Genomic DNA, 19173 nt, shown 5'->3' with positions numbered 1-19173 from the left:
ACACAATGAATGCGTATTTCTCCTGTCCTGCCACTTTCGACCTAATTGTTCTGAGAAATGTAGACATAAGCATTAAGCTGAATGGTTTATTTGTTGTAAATTAAACATTGAGTAGAATGGTTTAGGGCCATGAGCTTTCCAAATGGCACAAAAATCTTTATTTCTGCTTGGTGAAGTAACACAGACAGGAAATGTTAAATATTCTGCTGTCCTCTGTCCTAGCCTCTTCACTTTTGGCTACGTCCAGGCTCCTTCCTGATTTTGCTAATACAAGTAAGGCCACTGCATCAAGAAGGATCTCCAGACAAAAATCTACCAGCTTCCTGAATGTCATCGCCACCACACAGAATGTAAACCTCCAAAAGAACTGTTTCTGAAGTTGCCCATAAATCTCTTCTTTTCTCCCCTAATTTCCTATGATTTCTCACTGGGACCTGTGAGAGGAGAGTGAGTCCTCTCTCAGTGTTTTTTTTTTTTTTGTTGTTGTTGTTTTGTTTTTTTTTGTTTCAATATGGTACCATTTTCATTTCTAGTCTAAAGGTGTTGGGTGTGAGACAAACTTTTCTTCTGTTTCTATGGCTGAAATGGGATTTTTCTTCTTTACTGGGAAAAATACTTTTGGTATTTTAACATACATCTTGGAATAAGAAAGCTGGATACCTCTGTTCAAGCAGACACTATTTTGGAAATAATACCACACACTAGGATTTTTTTATTTTTTGGTATGTGACTTTTGCCTTTTCTTTCAATCTGCATGCAGAAGGAAATTAAGGGTATCTCTACGATCAATTGTATGACTTTTTATCATCAGTTCTTAAATGTGATTTACAGGTTCTCTCTTCTACATGAGTATAGTCTAGGATGAAACATCTCCCCTCAAATATTTCAGAAAATGTTTTGAGATCCACAGGGGAAGTAGGCTCTATGATTCCTACATGAAAAAAAATTGTAATATTCATTTGGGAATCAATAAAATATGCATTTTGTAAACAAAGAGAAACAGAAAATATACATTTTAAAATATGTATTTTAAAAATAATGAGTTACCAGAAAAAAGATAAAATGTAATACACACACACACATATATATATGTACATTTGAAAAGAGAGTCGCAGTATTTTTATAGAGATATTTTTTATATTAGAGTAAGTGAAATAAAATTATTTTTACGGGGGTACTGATTTCCCTCATTACTGCCTGATCTGGAAGTTATAGAAAAATATTATTTGATAAGCTGAATCATCTATTCATATTTCTGCAGATACATTGTAGTTCTCAAGTTTATTATACAGAAGTAAAAAAATGGCTCTCAGAGAAAGAGAAATAGCACCTTTTTTGCAACCGAAAAAAAAATCACTTTGTGTTGGAAACTGGTATTTCCATTCTAGGAAACTTTAATCCAACTGGCTGTATGTGTGAAATAATGAGCCCAAGAGTCAACAGACATCTTTTTTTTTTTTTTTTTCTTCCCAATAGCAAAGGTCACAAGCCTTTGGTTGTACACACTGGAACTGTTCAAACTTGAGGGTACATGAGCCTCATTTAAGAAGTCTGTGTGTGTGACAGCTACTGTGTCTCCATTAGTCAGAGTATAGCTTATTTCAAGGGTGAGGGTAGCACATTCAAATGCTGAATTTAAACAAGAATCTTAAGAAATATAATTTTATGGGCAATTGCAAAATGACACTTGGCCATTTCAAGTAACGTCCCAGTATAGTTCGACCTCAAGGGTGTATAGTCACTTTAGACATGTTAAATATATTTCCCCCCCAAATTCTGGGGAAGCTAATTAAATTATGCATTTATATAGCCATGGAAATATTGTGATAGTTATTTTTGTGTGTGGGTGTGACTGGGTCACAGGTGCACAGATTAAAAGATTATTTCTGACTGTGTCCCTGAGAGTGTTTCTGGATGAGATTAACATTCAAACAGATGAACTCAGTAATGCTTCCCCAGCGTGGGTGGGCATGATTCCTTCCTCCCTGCCTGGGACATTAATCTTCTGCTCCTGGACTTGGATTAATAGCCTTGGTTGCCATAATCCTCAGGCCTTTGTTCTAGAATTACACTATTGGCTTTCTTGGACCTCCAGTTTGCAGACAGCAGATGATAGGAATTCTCAGCCTCCACAAAAGTAATACGATAGTCTTGGGGCCATTGCTGAGAATACTGCCACCATCAAGGAGTTGAAAGATGCATGTGTGGTGATTCCCACCATCTCCTCATTCAACTCTCCTAACTGGCTTGTGTAGAAGACAGATGGGTTTTGGAGATTGGCATTGGATTATTGTAAACTAAACCAGGTGGAGACTCAAATTGCAGCTTCTAAACAGATGTGGTTTAATTGCTTAAGCAAATTACCACATCCCCTGGTACATACTATGCAGTTATTGATCTGAAAAGTGCCTTTTTCTCCACGCTGTCTGTAAGGTCTGCCAGAAGCAGTTTGTTTTTAGCTGGCAAGGCCAACAATATACCTTCACTGTCTTACCTTGGGGTTCGATCAAATCACTAGCCCTTTGTCATACTTTAGTCGGCAAGGATTCTTATCACCTTGCTCTTCCACAGGATGTCACCGTGGTCCATTACCTTGCTGACTGGGCTTAGTGAGAGAGAAGTAGTAACTATGCTAGACTTAGTAGTGATATATTTGCATACCAAAGGGTGAGAAGTAAATCCAACAAAAGTTCAGAGAACTTTCACCTCAGGAGCCCTGTGGTATGGGTCATATTGAGATATATCTTCTAAAATGAAGGATAAGTTGTTGGACCTGGTCCCTCCTACAACCAAAAAGGATCTCTACATTTTAGAGGCAACATATTCCTCATTTGGGTGTGTTACCCTGGCCCATTTACTAAGGACCTGAACATCTGCTAGTTTTGAAGGGGGCCCACAAAGAGAAGGCACTGCAACAAAACAGGATTTTCTGTAGCTTAGCCCATAAGATCCAACACACTCATGGTGCTTTAAAAGAGCCTAAATGTCCATCAACTGATGAATGGATAAAGAAATTGTGGTTTATGTACAAAATGGAGTACTACATGGCAATGAGAAAGAACGAACTAAGGCCCTTTGTAGCAATGTGGATGGAAATGGAGAGTGTGATGCTAAGTGAAATAAGCCATACAGAGAAAGAGAGATACCATATGTTTTTACTCTTATGTGGATCCTGAGAAACTTAACAGAAACCCATGGGGGAGGGGAAGGAAAGAAAAAAAAAAGAGGTTAGAGTGGGAGAGAGCCAAAGCATAAGAGACTCTTAAAAACTGAGAACAAACTGAGGGTTGATGGGGGGGTGGGAGGGAGGGGAGGGTGGGTAATGGGTATTGAGGAGGGCACCTTTTGGGATGAGCACTGGGTGTTGTATGGAAACCAATTTGACAATAAATTTCATATATTGAAAAAAAAAAGAGTCAGTTGCAGATAGTCATGTTTTTGAAGCTTTTGGCAAACTGTTTTAAGTGCACTGCAGCATAGGACTTTAGGATTTTGAAACAAAGCCCTGTCATCCTCAGCAAAAAACTATTCTCCTTTTGAGGAACAGCCTTTGCCTTCTACTGGCCTTAGTAGAGACTGAATGCTTAAGCATGGGCCACCACATTACCATGAGAAGTCCCCTCACCACACAGTATGTGCTGCCACAGAGCTCATGGAATTCGTTGGTCTATGTTCCACTCCATCCTGAAGCAGCAATATTGCTTTCCCTATGAATTTATGTTCTGCTGGCCCCAAATCCTTAGTCCCAGAGGGAGGAATTCTTCTACTAGGAGACACAATGATTCTGTTCAACTAAAAGTTAAGACTGCCACACAGCCAGTTTGAGTGTCTCACGCCTCTGATCAACAGGCAAAGAAGGAAGTTGCAGTGCTCACTGGGGTGACTGATTCTGACTACCAAGGAAAATTGTACTACTACTCCCCAGCGGAGGTAGGGAAGAGAATATTTGGAATAGAAGAGATTCCTTAGGGCATCTCTTAGTATTACCACGCCCTGCAATTAAGCTCATTGGAAAGTTATAGCAACTCAATCCAAGGCAATACTTCTAAATGGCTCAGATTCTTCAGGAATGAAAGTTTGGGTCACCATACCCGGTGAAGAACCAAGACTTGCTGAGGTGCTTGTTGAAGTCAAAGGGAATACAGAGTGTGTAGTGGAAGAAGGTAGTTGTCAACACCAGCTCTGAGCATGTGACCACTAAAGATTAGGTAAGTGTTTTCCTTCTCTCTTAGTTTTTTATTATGTGTCATGGGATACATGAGATGTATTGACTTTTTTAAAAAAATTTTTTCATGTTTTTATTTATTTTTTGAGACAGAGAGAGAGAGCATGAGCAGGGGAGGGGCAGAGAGAGAGGGAGACACAGAATCTGAAGCAGGCTCCAGGCTCTGAGCTGTCAGCACAGAGCCTGACACGGGGCTGGAACTCATGACTGTGAGATCGTGACCTGAGCTGAAGTCAGACGCCCAACCGACTGAGCCACCCAGGTGCCCCTTAACTTTCTATCATTGCAATTAATTGCTGTTAATTTTACATTGCATTATTTAACTTAAGGAATATCAAATTCAGTAAACATCACTCAAGGATTTACCTCCTCTTCTAGGGAAGGGGTTATTTCACTGTTGGTTAACACTGGATAGTTGGAATGTGGTAGGCAGAATTATAACCTTGTTATTTTATTTATTTGGAAAAAAGTATGGTTTAAGGGGATTCATATGAGTTCCAGGTTGACAAGGGGTGGACTTATGATAGTTAATTTTATTTGTCTATGTGACTAGGCCACAGTGTGTCCAAATTAAACATTATTTCTGGATGTGTCTGTGAGGGTATTTCTATTATGATTGGTGATGATTATGATGATTATGATTGGTAGACTCAGTAAATTATCCTCACCCAAATAGTGGGCATCATCTAATCCAATGATGGCCTGAAGAGGACAAAAAGTGGATGAAGGATTTACCCCCCTCCTTGCCCTCCTGCCTGACTGAACTGGGACATCAGCCTTCTCCTATCGTTGGACTAGACTATTAGATTTGTTTCTCTGAAGAACCCGGATTCATAAAATATGCAAGAACATTATACTTTTAAGGCTAACCTAATAATATAAATAGGTAAAAAAATTAAATAGTACTATGGTGCATTTCATGGGAAATTAATAAGATCTGCTTACGGTCATGTACTTGCCCAGCCCCTGACTCCATCATCACTATTGACTTGACTGTTATTTCAAATTTAACAATTTCAGATCTATTTCTTTGAATCCATTGGTACATCTCTAGCATGATTATTAAAATACAAATGTAGCAATCTGTGATACTTCTCTTAGTAATTATAACCCTGGGAGTAATTACAAAGGGCAGCAACCTCAGAGCAATTTAGAGTTATGGGAGCAGAGGGGTTTGATAGAAATGCTGAGTGTGTGGACTGCAAACGTTGTCTCTATCAACATTTTCCTGGAGACCTGACTCTAATTGTTAAAACCCTGCAAAAGCCATGTCACAAAATGATGAAAAGTGTTCATTCTAGGACCAAATTACCAAATTACCAAGGTTTGAATCTGGGCTAAAACCGTTTCTACTTGTGTGAATTTGGATTTGTTATTTAAATTCTTTCTTACCGTTTCCTCATTTGTAAAATGTGGATGATACTTTACAGGGTTATTTTAAATATTGACTATATTAATAAGCAAAAAAAATATAACAGTACACAGCCATTTTAATGAAGAAGTGTTAGCAAGTTTCAAAAAGTAGTGAATATGGTGGATGTTTAGTAATATGTACATGGCTTTAGCTACATATTGCTTAGACCGAAATTTGCCAAGAACATAAAACCTTTATATGTATATTTATTTATTTGTAGTAGTGCTTTCTGCAAATGCATTCCTAGTAATAATTTTTCTGGCTAGTTTTACCTATGTTTATAAATTTGAAACTTCTATATACATAAAAAAATCTATGAATACTTACCAAATTATGTTTAAGTGTGCCATTTTAAGATCTCACTATGATTTGAACTCCACAGACTTGTATAAATGTGGGCATATGTTCCCATCCCTTTATGACATATTAAACATTTTTAATTTAAATTTAACAGTTTTCAATTAATTTAGCTCTTATATTTTCATGAAGCTTTCATCTACTTAGAGATAAAACATGTACTTTACATATGTTTAATTATTTCAAATTCCAAGAAATGCATAAATTTTATGGCACCATAAAATGTACTTTTAATAGTTTTTATTATTTAATTATACTGTTCTGTATAACTGAGAAGAAATAAAGCCAACAAGAATAAAAAATTTTCTATCACTTCTCAACCATGTAGGTTTTAATTTTTACTCTTCATCCAAGTGCCGTATCATAATTTTATTTTAAAAAAAATTCAATAATACACTTATAATTGTTATCTACAATTACTCCAAGGCATTTCTGAAATTGGTGGTGGTTACATGTAGAGTATATTATTAATAATTTTTGATAAAGTTGCCATATTCTATGTTGGTTAATGAGGTTTATGGCTACTTTTTGCATTTATAACAAATCTTTTTCTTCTATGAAATACCATAAGTAATTGTAATGGATAATTTATCATGTACATTTATTTCATATTAGTTTGCTTAGATTACTATGTTTATACTGTGTTTTATACTTTGACTACTTTTACTATATCTATTTTACCATATTGTTGTATTTATATATGCATTCCATATTTACCCCAGTCTTTCTTGTATTTCATGACTGAATTGTCATATAAATTAACCTCAGATTTAAAGATTTTTCTTTCTGTAATCAGTATTTCTATATCTAATATGTAAGCCTATGTTTTTCAAGATCCTAAGCTAAGGTTAGGTGAGGAAGTGGAGCCATGTTGGGGTGCAGACAAACGGCTTGGGGCCAGTTAACCACTTAACTGTCACAACCAAGAAGCTGTGAGGAAGACTAGTTAGGCACTAATTTTCCTATTAAGGATATGAGTAAACAGACACAAAACAATTTAATAATTTATAAATTTCATTCATGGCCTGCTTGGATAATCCAGGATAAGCACCTCTTTTTAATAGCCTTAACTTAATCACATCTTTGCCATGTACAATAATATTCACAAGTCCTAGGTATGAATCTAAAAAATCTCTTTTTGTGGGCCATCATTCAGCCCACTACATGGAATGACCCCATCAATCAGAAGAGATATTACATAGGGGAAGAAAATCTAGCAATATGTTGTCTGTAAACAATTCACTGAACCAAAAAGGATACAAAATTCTGAAACTAAATTGTTATAGACACAACAGGTAAATATAAGCCCCCAAATAACTCAATATAGAAATTTTAATATCAAATGATATATTATTTAAGTTAAAAGTATCACAAGTAGTTAATACTTTAAATACATGTAAATAGAAAATGGATTCAGAAATTACAACAACTTTATGGGGCGCCTGGGTGGCTCAGTTGGTTGAGCGACCGACTTCAGCTCAGATCATGATCTCATGATTCAGTTCATGAGTTTGAGCCCAGCATCGGGCTCTGTGCTGACAGCTCAGAGCCTGGAGCCTGCTTCAGATTCTGTGTTTCCCTCTCTGTCTCTGCCCCTCCCGCACTCTTGCTCTCTCTCTGTCTCTCACAAATAAATAAATGTTAAATTAAAAAAAAGAAGTTACAACAACTTTAAATTGTTAATATATAGCCCCCAATTTTATAAATATACAACTAAAAAGTTGGAGAGGGGAAAAGAACCATTATAGTTTTAAATTCACCTCTCACAAAGAAATATGCTAATCACATAATAAAAAGAAAATCTATATACAAATATAATAATGTGATTAATATGCTTGAAACCAAAAAAAAAAAAAATGGAACAGAGAAACTTTCTTAACTTCAACTAGTGTGTAAATTAAAAATTAATAACAAACGTGATTTTTTTCTTTTCCTTTTGTGGGAAGAGCATTTAACATAAGATCTACTTCTTTGACAAATTTTTAAGTATGTGTAATATGGTATTATTAACCGTAGGCCCTATTTTGTACAGATCTCCAGAATTTATCTTGTAAAACTGAAACATTGTATCTTTTGATCTACATTTCATTTTCCCCTCTGTCCAGCCCTTACTAACTACCATCATACTCTCTGCTTCTATGTGTTTGTCTACATGATTTAAAAAAAAATTTGTTTATGTTTATTTATTTTTGAGAGCGAGAGAGAGAGAGCATGAGGTGGGGAGGGACAGAGAGACAGGGAGACACAGAATCTGAAGCAGGCTCCAGGCTCTGAGCTGTCAGCACAGAGCAGGGTGTAGGGCTCAAACTCACGGACTGTGAGACCATGACCTGAGCCGAGGTCAGATGTTTAACTGACTAAGCCACCCAGGAGCCCCTTTTCTAACGTGATTCTTAATGGAAACCTGCTAGAAATGTTTCCCATGACATCTGAAACAAGGTAAGAATTCTTACTATTGCCATTACTAATAAACACAGGATTAAAACTTATAGTCAGCAAAATTATCTTTTTAATAAGATATAATAGTTATAAGGATTGGTATAAAAAGTCAAAGTGCTGTTATTTGCAGATGATATGATTATCTACATAGAAAATTCAACTAGATCGAGACATTTATAGAACTATGAGAAAATTTAGCAAATAGTCTATATGCAAGACTAACTTACGAAGCCATCTGTGTTTTTCTATACCATCAACAGTCAATTAAGAATATAACAGAAAATGAGATATTATTCATGAGAAGAAAAGACAATACAGATGGATAACATTTCTTATCAAATACTAAGGCAAAACGGCAATGCCATGCTTTAAGCAAAATGGTGAAACTGACTGGCATAGGAGCTTACAAGTGAGAGAGAGGCAGAGGGAGATATTTTACACAGATGCATAGAAGAGAAAGTGATATAAACATGGATTGAAGAGAGATGTGGCCATGAGCCAAGGAAAGCTATAAGAGGAAGGAACGGATGATCCCCTAGAGCCACCAGAAGGAGTGTGGCCCTACTGACACCTTGATGTCTTTCATGTTACTTTGAGAAATAATTTGTGAAGTGAGCCCCAGCACCTTTGAAGAGCTTTTTGCTATCTCTTTTCTGTAGGCCAGAAACTACAGTGGGATCTGCCTGCCAGTGAACAGTGATCCTTATATAAAATGGGGATAACTGATGCCAGGGTGGCAGGGGACCAGGGGCAGAACTCAATCACCAGAGACAAGGTGGGTCTGGTTACCAGAATGGACAGTGAAGTCAAAGCAGTAACCAGAATAATTGAGAGATAAGGAGTCTATAAAATTCTTGCTTAACAAAATGTAATGGAAAAGGTCTAAACTGAGTAACCTGAATCACTGAAACAGAGAACGATGTTCCCTCAAACAATACCCAGATGTGAACCAGTTTATAGACCCAGAACTACTTAAATGAAGAGAAGGCCAGCTTCCTTTGAGAAAGAATCCAGCTACCCTGCTCAAAATGGATACCCTTCATCTTTCTCCCAGCCTTCTTGAAAGGGGAATATGGCCTTCTAGTAGGTTTACTACAAACTGGGGAAAAGGATATCCAGATTTTTCTGAGAATTACTGGACATGGGCTCTGAAGTGATACTAATTCCAGGAGATCCATGTCATTGTGGTTGATTATTCAGAGTAAAGTTTATGGAGATCAAGTGATGAATGGAATTTTAACTCAGTTTCCTCTTACGCTGGGTCCACTGGATCCTCAAGCCCATCCTATGGTTATTTCTCAAGTTCCAGAATGTATAATTGGAATGAACTTACTTAACAACTGCCAGAATCCACACATTGGCTCCTTTACCTACAAAGTGAGGACTGCTGTGGTAGTGCCATGTGGGAACCACTAGAACTGCTTCTTTTTCGGGATAAATAGTAAACCAAAGCTATATCACATTTATGGAAGTGTTTCAGAAGTTAATGCCACCATTGAGGACTTGAAAGATGAAGAGGTGCTGATACCCACCATATCCCTATTCCAATTACTTTATTTGTCCTGTGCAGAAAACAGATGGATCCTGTAGAATGACAGTGGAGTTTTATAAAATTAACCAAATGGTGACTCCAATTGCAGCTGCTATTCCAGATGTGACTTCATTGCTTCAGCAAATTAACACATCCCCTGGTACCTGGTATGAAGCCATTGATCTGGCGAATGTGTTTTTCTTGATGTATGGTGCTGAAGAGCACAAGAAGCAGTTTGCTCTTTGGTAGCAAGGCCAGCAATATACCGCCATTGTCCTCCCTCAAGGGTATCTCCAGGCCTGTGTAATAATTTAGTCTGTAGGGAGTCTGATTGCTTTTCCCGTTCCCAAGATATTATACCAGTCTGTTGTATTGATGATATTATGCTGATTAGGCATAATGAGCAAGAAGCAGCAACTACTCTAGACTTATTCTTACAACATTTGCATGTTAAAAGGTGAGAAATAAATTCCACAAAAATTCAGGGGACTCTCACCTTCGTAAAATTTCCCAGAGGCCTGCGGTGTGGGGCATTGTGAGATCTCTTCTAAGGTGAAGCATAAGTTGCTGCATCTGTTCCCCTTCTATAAGAAAAAAAAGAGGCAGTGGCTAGTAGGCCTCTTTGAATATTGGAGGAAACATATTCCTCATTTGGGTGTTATATTCTGAGCCAGTTAGCAAGTGGCCTGAAAGTCTGCTCGTTTTGATTGGGACCCAGCACAAGACAAGGCTGTGTAACAGGACCAGGCTGCCATGCAAGATGCTCTGCCGTCAGGCTGTAAGAGTCAGCAGACACTGAAGATCAGATTACTAACACATTTATAAAGAAGTGCTCATCCCCACTAATAATTAAAGTAATGCAAATAAGAAGGCAGTAGGATACCACTTTATGGACACAGACTTGGCAAGGAAGGGAAGGTCAGATAACAAGTTTTGATAAGGATGGGGGAAAAAGAACTATGACTATCTTGCAGTGAGGAGTGAAGCATAGTGGGGCGCCTGGGTGGCTCAGTCGGTTAAGCATCTCACTCCTGATTTTAGCTCACTCTTGATCCCAGGGTCATAGGATAGAACCATGTTGGGCTCTGTGTTGACTGTGGAGCCTGCTTAAGATTCTTTCTTTTGCTCTCTTTGCCCCTTTCCCCAACTTGTGCACTCTCTCTCTAAAATAAAAAAATAAAATAAAATAAATGAGTGAGGCATACTTAGACAATCATCTATCTAGAAAGAACTGTGAAATTATTCAAGTTAACTATACCTATGACTATACCTATTCAAGTTAACTAAAACCTATGACTACCCTATTATGGGTATCTGTCCTAAAAACATATTTGTACTGGTCTGGAAAAAGTGTATTTGCACAGTTATTGCATCACTCTCTCCGGTCAAAGGGGTTGGAGACAACCCAGCCTCCTATCATTAAGGGAACTAGAGAATCAAATGTAAAGGATGCAGTGTTAAAAGCATGAATTTAAAGGTACTCTCAGACGTACCAGTAGATCTCATAGAACATACTGTTGAGAGTACTGGATTAAAAAAATAATGAACTTCATAGCAAGACCTCATTTCTGTAAATCAAAAATACATACAAAGACAAAGGAACATGATATATTTTAGAGGTGCGTATATCTAAGGACATACATCAAACACATTCAAAACCATATCTGTGTAAGGGAGGGAGATATGACAGGGGAGTCTGGATAGAGGGGAAAGAAGAAAAATTAAAACAAAGCAAATTATAATTGATGACTGATCATAGTGGGCAATAATCTGAAGAATCGATCAATTTAAATGTACATATCTCAGCACAAGTAGATGAGGGAAAGACAGAAAGCAAGATATAAAAACTACTGTTACAGATTTTTAAATTGATAGCATATTTATACATTTAGTAATATGTATTAAGGTTTTTTTAAATGCCTATCATTTACCCACCAATACATTTAGAGCTATTTATCATAAGAGAATAAGGCTCTGGACAAAGCTTGTGTTATGCGGCATTCATCAATGCACTATTCACAAAAGTGGAAGGATTAAGAAATCTAAAAATACATGCATATGGGATTAGTTACTTATTGGTGAAATAAAATATAGAATACTTGAAAGCAAAGGTTATAAATTACATTGTGGAAATACTGACACAGGGAAAAACATAGATTTTATTTTTATGTTAAAAATCAGATTACAAATTAGAATATGCAGAATATATATACATGTATATAACATGCAAAGAGAATGACTGAATGAATATATAGAAATAAAATTCTGATAGTTTTTTCCTCTGAGTTATGAAACAAAACAAACATGTATTAACGATTTAATAAAAAGAAAAAAACAACTATTCTCTGAAAGAAAAAGGACAACTCTTTGATACATATATTTCCCTTCAAAAACCAGTAATTACTCGAAGATATAATAGGTCTGGTTACCTAAATATTTTTATAACAAAGAGTTAATTTTATTTATTCCAAGTTATTTTCATTACTGTGCAACTTCAGACATTCATCTTTTTAATAGTTTATTAAATACTCACTGCATTGTCTCTTATATCATGTGGATACTAAGGGATAAAGATATCTCTACCCTAGAGAAGCCCATGGTAGAGACATAACATATTTGTAAACAGACAAATTATACAATACTACAAGACAAAGACTCAATATGGAAACGTGGCCCAAGTGTTTTTGAATCCTAGACACATATTATTGTGTCCTGTGTGTCCTTGCCTGTGAGGCAAAATAGTATGGAAATAGAATAATCTGAGGAAGATTAAGGCTGAATCTGAGATAAATCAACCAGGTTGTGGGATTGACTGGCTTCTTTTGGGAATGGTCTTCCAGATCAGAGCATCCAAAGGTATCACTTGGTGAGAGAATATAAAAGTATACAAGTCTTAAATATAGCAAAGGTAGTCACCTGTTGAAAAGTTTTAGAAAATGTGCTTTGGTAGAAGTAATACCCAACCAGTTCTTGAAGCTCTTTGGAAAATTTTGTGCTCTCAAGTGAGAGAGCTTGAAAAGGCAAACATAGGTGTAAAGACCCCATACATGTTGGCTGCGGGGTATAAATTAGAGGTCAAGAAAACCCCTTTGCTTTAGGGAATGAGCAGATACAGTGTGCTGAGTACAAAGGTTGGAGGCATTTGGGTCCACTCAGGGACATCAGACACCAGGTCTGTAGCAAAGGTTTGTGTTGATGTTTGTTTCATGATGAATAAAGTTCCAATTTGGATGCTATTAATACAAATCAAAGGACATCAATAAACATGTCTGAGAAAGGTGATTACTTAAATGATGCCCTACTATTTTCCACATCTTGAAAAAATCCCAAACCACTGAATGATGCAATCGGAGAACAGAAAATACACTATTTCATTTTTTCAACAGGTTGACAGTAAGAATCACATAACAAAGAGACTCTTCTAAAGGGAACATGTGTTAGAGTGACTTTTTTTTCTAACAAAAGGAAAGTGGTTTTTGCATTTTCTAAGTATAAGATCTTGGCAGTTGATTTGGGCTGTTTTGTGTGTGTGTGATTTCTTTTTTGACTATTTAAGAGGAAGCAATATTTTCTTTTTGTGGAGTATCTTGTTTTTAGCTAAAAATCATGTTGATGTAGTACTGCAGAATAAGGTCTATGCATGTGTCTATCTCCAAATACAGTTCTAGCCATAATCTTTCAAGTCCCCCTAAAACTCAACCTCCTTCATTGAAACTCAACTCATTGAATTTAACCCTAAAGGGTGTTATCAAATTAAAATATATGCTATTATATAGCATATAAATGTTATGTTAGTTAATTTTAGTATATGGTCTTCTGTGGGATTTCTACACTTGATCTTAGCCAAAAGGCCGAGAAGCGATCTTCTGTGGGATTTCTAAAATTTTCACTCGATTAGCTTTTTTAAAAATAAAATCTTTCAGGGTTTCAAGATTATTTTTATGACTTATAATATGCATAACACATCTTCAAAATATATTGACTCTTGAAATAATTTAAGATCCATGCATTACATTTATGTCAGTTTACAGATCACACTCAAGTATGCTGATTTCAGAGTTTTCTTTGGCACTTAATTTAAAGTTACAACATTGGTCTTCCAAATCTGACATTTGTATGATTGGTGGATTGCACTGCAATTTTATTGACCTTTATCTTGTTTTTGTGCTCACTGGCTCATCAGATGCCATTCTGTCAAAAAAAAAAAAAAAAAAAAAATTAACCATTTCTCTCCTTATCTGTCAATTAGTGTATCTTTTGCAAGAGGCTTGCTAATCATTCATCAATAGTTCTTAGCTTGGCTGTAGCCTTCAACTCTCTATAACCTTATAGCCTTCAGGGAGCTATTTGTCTTTGCATTTCCTAATCTTGTGGATTTATATACCAGTAGACCCAAGGGCGACTTCTCAGCCCCAAGGTGGGAACACATACTTTCTTATTTCTTTGCCAAAGCTGCCTTTTACTCCCTTTTAAAGCAACCATTACTTTCTATATTCTTTGAGGATCCTTTTCTCAAGAGTGGCTTAATTTTTCTTGCTGGCTCTAAAGAAAACCTATTGCTAACCAGCTACTAAGTCCTGCTAGTATAAATTCTGATCACCATGAAGCAGTAGTCAGGGAATGACACATTTATTTTTAAATGGAATGTTACAAATATTCTGGATTACTGAGAATCTCAGCCCTAGTGTCTTTCTGATTTCTACTTCACTTAAGAAGATTTTCACTTAAGAGAATTTAGCTTAGAAATATGACTTTTGCTTTCTGTATTTAAATGTGAATATAGTGTTTACATTTTTCTCAAGTCTTTTATTTACCCTCACCTTGAACTAAGATTTGTTTATCAACTTTTTCTATTTATCTCCTTTTTCTATGAAGGTTCTTTTACTCAGCAATTGCATGCTCCCCCCAAACAAACAAATCATCCCAGGACATTGAAGGTTTTCTAGGTTCTAACAGGTAACTTAGACTCCCAAGGATATTAAAACGGAGTTATCTCACGTTTTCAGCCCTTTGTCTTGCTTATGGCAGTCTTTCATGTCTCTTTCATGAAACTGTAAGCTATGTGACCACAGACATTATGTCTCAATTAGTGCTAAATAACCCAGTCTATGACATGGCACAGACTATATCTATATATAAATATATAGATATAAAGAGATGTATTTTATATACATTTATTGAACAACTGGAAGACTGAACGAATGTACCATTCATTTTGTTGGCCAACAAAAATCCTATTAATCCTTTTACTAAATTTGTTCCATCTTTCTAATTTTGCAGGTTTTAAATCTAAAGGGAAATCACCTTATATAATGAATTTGAGTAACATTTATTTTTAACACATTACTTAATCATAATAATGAAAAATGAAGTCATAGACAGGTTGAATTCTTATTTCATTAGCATCTACCAAACTGAGTATCATTCAAATATAACATTCTTACTAATTTTATGAAACCAAAATGGATAATGAAAAGATATCTTCAGCTGTTATTAATGTTCCAGTTACTGAAGTGTAAAATTTTAATGAAAGTCTTCTTAGGAAACTTTATGTAAAAAAAAAAAAAAAGGTATACTCAATGGAAAATGTGTGAAACATATTTAATGTGTTAAGTAGTTAAAACCAGTCTACTGTCAATAACATGTTTAAAAAAAAACTTTGAAGTACATTCTGTATAATTGAAAAGTTTCCATTTCGTATCTGTGTGAGGAATTCTCAATTATTTTTCATATTTTTAACATAAAATTACTTTGTAAACTCCATTAAATTGAAACCTTTACATATTTATGTTCTTTATAGTCTAAAGTTTTACATAAATATCCATCCTCTAAATAATGCCATTATTATCAGAAAACTTCTAATAAAACCTTCCACACAATTAATTATCCATCTACATTGGTCATGCCAACAATAGTTGGTAGGCATTGTAGACTCTTCCTTCCTTCTTTCCTCCAATCTTTGATCCTTTCCTTCCTTCGATCCTTCCTTCCTTCTTTTCATATTTACTGAGGCCCAAACTACTTGGGTTAAGGAACTGGGTAGAATTAGGGATACAGTATTGTACAAAACTGACACGGTCACTAACCCTTATGAATGTTCCAGTTTATAAAGGAATGTATTATGTTAATCAAAAAGCCATACAAAATTTTGAAATTTCCTTAACTGTGCTAAATATTATGAGCAGGGAGTTTCATGGATCAATCAGAGGACATAACAGAGAAATTTGACCTAAATAGAAGATGGGAGAATATTCTCCCGGGGAACTGAAAGTAGAGCTGAGATGGAAAGATTACAAGTAAACTAGGTGAAGGGAGAGGGAAGAGCACTCCATGAGCAGGAAGCAAAGGGGAAAAAGTAAGGTGACCGCAGAGCAGGTAATGTTTCATGGAGTTGGAAAAGGCCAAGATGACTGAGCTGAAGAGAATGAAGAGAGTGTGGTACAAATTAAAGTAGGAGAGAAAGGTAGGGTCATGTGTGAAACTTTCCACTGCATGCATTTAGTTTAGTATGTTACACCTAATCCTCAATAAATGAAGAGAAATTGAACGACTTTAAGCAAGAGAGTGAGGGACACACATGCGGCTACTAGCCCAAAGGGTGATTTTGTATAAATTAGGAAAAGGGGCCCTTTCTCAAGAACATTTTGCTGACATCTGCTGGGAAGTTGTCAAACAGTTATGTAAACCAGAATAGTGAGTGAAGGATTCCCTGTAAAGTTGTTCAAAACACAACCTGCACAACTATCATCACCAGGTCTGACTGGAGAAGACATTGTGAAAACAGCATTATATCTAAGAGAGAAGAGTACAGTAGCTGAGGCTAAAATAGAAGCAACCAAATAACTGAAGGCTATTGCAATAGGGCATGAGCAAGAGTAACAGGTTTGGACATAATATTAGGGATGGGAAAAATGAATTCCACATACAATCAGAAGAAAACCTTAGCAGGACAGCGTTGCTTACAGACATGTGGAAAAGAAGGAAAAGTTGTCCTCATGGACAACCCTTTGTTTTCTGGCTCACATGAGAGCATCTGCCATCATTTATTATGACAGGATACACTGGAAGAGAAATGGCTCTGGGGGAGAAATGAGGACGATCATTATTTCAATTCTTGGCTTGTTAGTTTGGGGAGATTTTTAAGCATTAAAGTGGTGAGATCAAGAGAACAGTGGAAATACAAATGTTGAGCTCCCGGAAGAAATCTCAGCTGAAGATAAAATTGCAAATCTTTGACCTCTAGGTGAAAACCATAGTTGTGTGTTTTGAAGACACTCCCTTGTGAGAGAATCCAGGTTGATAAGGATCAACCTTAGAGGTTGTGGAGAAGACAATTATCCTTTGAATGTGGCAGCAAATAACCATAATAAAAGAAGTATCACCAAGTCCAAAGAAAGATTGAGTTTAAAGATGGAAGGAGTAGCCAACTGTATTCAGTTCTACTGACACATCATAAAATGGAAAGTTTAGAAAAGCTGTCTCCTCTTAACTTTTTCCAGGACTGTAATTAGAGTGAGGGAAATTGATCTAGTTTGGAGTAACCCATTGAGTGTGCATATAAGAAGTGTATGGCAGCAGGTAAAGACCATTCCTGAGAAATGTGATTGAAAAGATATAAACAGAAATCAAGGAGGCCTAAGAGTATAACAGTAATTAGTGCCTATATATTTCATTTGCCTGTTTTTGCTATTATGTGCATTGAATGTGAGATTTGCCAGCATATTTAAAAGAATATTTTCACAAGTTTCACTTGTTTCACAAGTTTTCACAATATTTCCACAATATTTTCAACCTTCCTGAGTCTTGTATTAAATATTTTATATATTGGATTACATTATACTCATTTTAGAATGGCAAATAAATGAAGGTTATCGAAATCAGAAGGAAATCACGAACAAATAGGATTACACCTTGACTGAAAAACTGTTAGAATGTCAGGAGCAAGAGGAGAAAAGGCAAAATTTTTATAGAACATTTGGGGCATCATAGATTATTTCTCTCGTAGCAGTTTCTTTTTCTGCAGTCATAAGATATAAGGTTGGAAAAATAAAATAAGCTTTACCAGTTCAAAGTTTCAAATGCCAAGCTTAAAGATGTATAGAAGAGTCAAGAGAAGAATGAGGCTAAAACATGAAAGGTGGGGTGATGAAGAGATTCCTGCAGTTCACACAGCTGTCAAAATCATCATAATGAACCCTCACAATCTTGGTGTAATTCTCAGGGATGCAAATGCTTAGAAGCTGCCAGATCTCCACTCACCTGATGGTGTCTCTGCTCTTGTAAAGGTCAATAAATACTTTTGTGAAGCTCTTGCTGCTACTCCTCGCCCTTCTCCTGTGCCTGTGGTGCAGCCAAAATTATTTAAATAGCTCCTAAAAATTTAAACCTGTACAGGAGTTATCTTAGGCTGTGGCACGTGGTACTCATAAATTTAGTGACTCCTACACAACCTTCTACAAATGCAAATTTAAACATAAAGTTTCAAATGTATCAGTTTTCTTTAAATATGTCTTAAAGTATTATACGCTCATTATGGAAAAATGTTTAAATAAGAACATTGTAAAGGATCAAAAATTAAAAACCTGTATTGCTACCATTCAAGATACTCATAGTAGAGACCATACATGGGAAGATCTACTTTTTATTCTCAAGGCAATTATATTTATAATGCTTAGATAATAATAAATACAAAAATTGCATCCTAAAATTTTTATAGACATAATGAAATACATGCCCATCTTTCAACAATTATTATTTCTTCTCTCTCTTGATATAAGCGTGTTTAATATTTTGGTGTATTATAATAGAGTTCTCAGGGAAAAATTATAAACATTATAAAATTATAAAACATAGTGATTAAGAATTTGGTTGTGTTATTAAAAGAACTTTGTTTCTACTTATTAATGTTTCTCCTTACTAAGTAGCCTAAGAAATGTTTCTTTAACACTCAGTGACTCATTTTCTTTTTTTCTTTTTTTTTTTTTAATTTTTTTTTTTAACGTTTATTTATTTTTGAGACAGAGAGAGAGTCAGAGCATGAACGGGGGAGGGGCAGAGAGAGAGGGAGACACAGAATCGGAAGCAGGCTCCAGGCTCTGGGCCATCAGCCCAGAGCCCGACACGGGGCTCGAACTCACGGACCGCGAGATCGTGACCTGAGCTGAAGTCGGACGCTTAACCGACTGAGCCACCCAGGCGTCCCAGTGA

General features: G+C 36.0%; 1 pseudogene; it reads right to left on the bottom strand.

The window, feature by feature from the left end:
* Positions 1 to 13689: 13689 nt before the first annotated feature.
* On the bottom strand, positions 13690 to 13829 carry LOC123582358 (annotated as a pseudogene).
* Positions 13830 to 19173: the final 5344 nt, after the last annotated feature.

The sequence above is a fragment of the Leopardus geoffroyi genome, chromosome A1 (genome assembly GCF_018350155.1).
Source record: "Leopardus geoffroyi isolate Oge1 chromosome A1, O.geoffroyi_Oge1_pat1.0, whole genome shotgun sequence".
Taxonomy (NCBI): domain Eukaryota; kingdom Metazoa; phylum Chordata; class Mammalia; order Carnivora; family Felidae; genus Leopardus; species Leopardus geoffroyi.
Note: the sequence above shows the minus strand (reverse complement) of the source record. Positions and strands in the feature narration are given on the sequence as shown.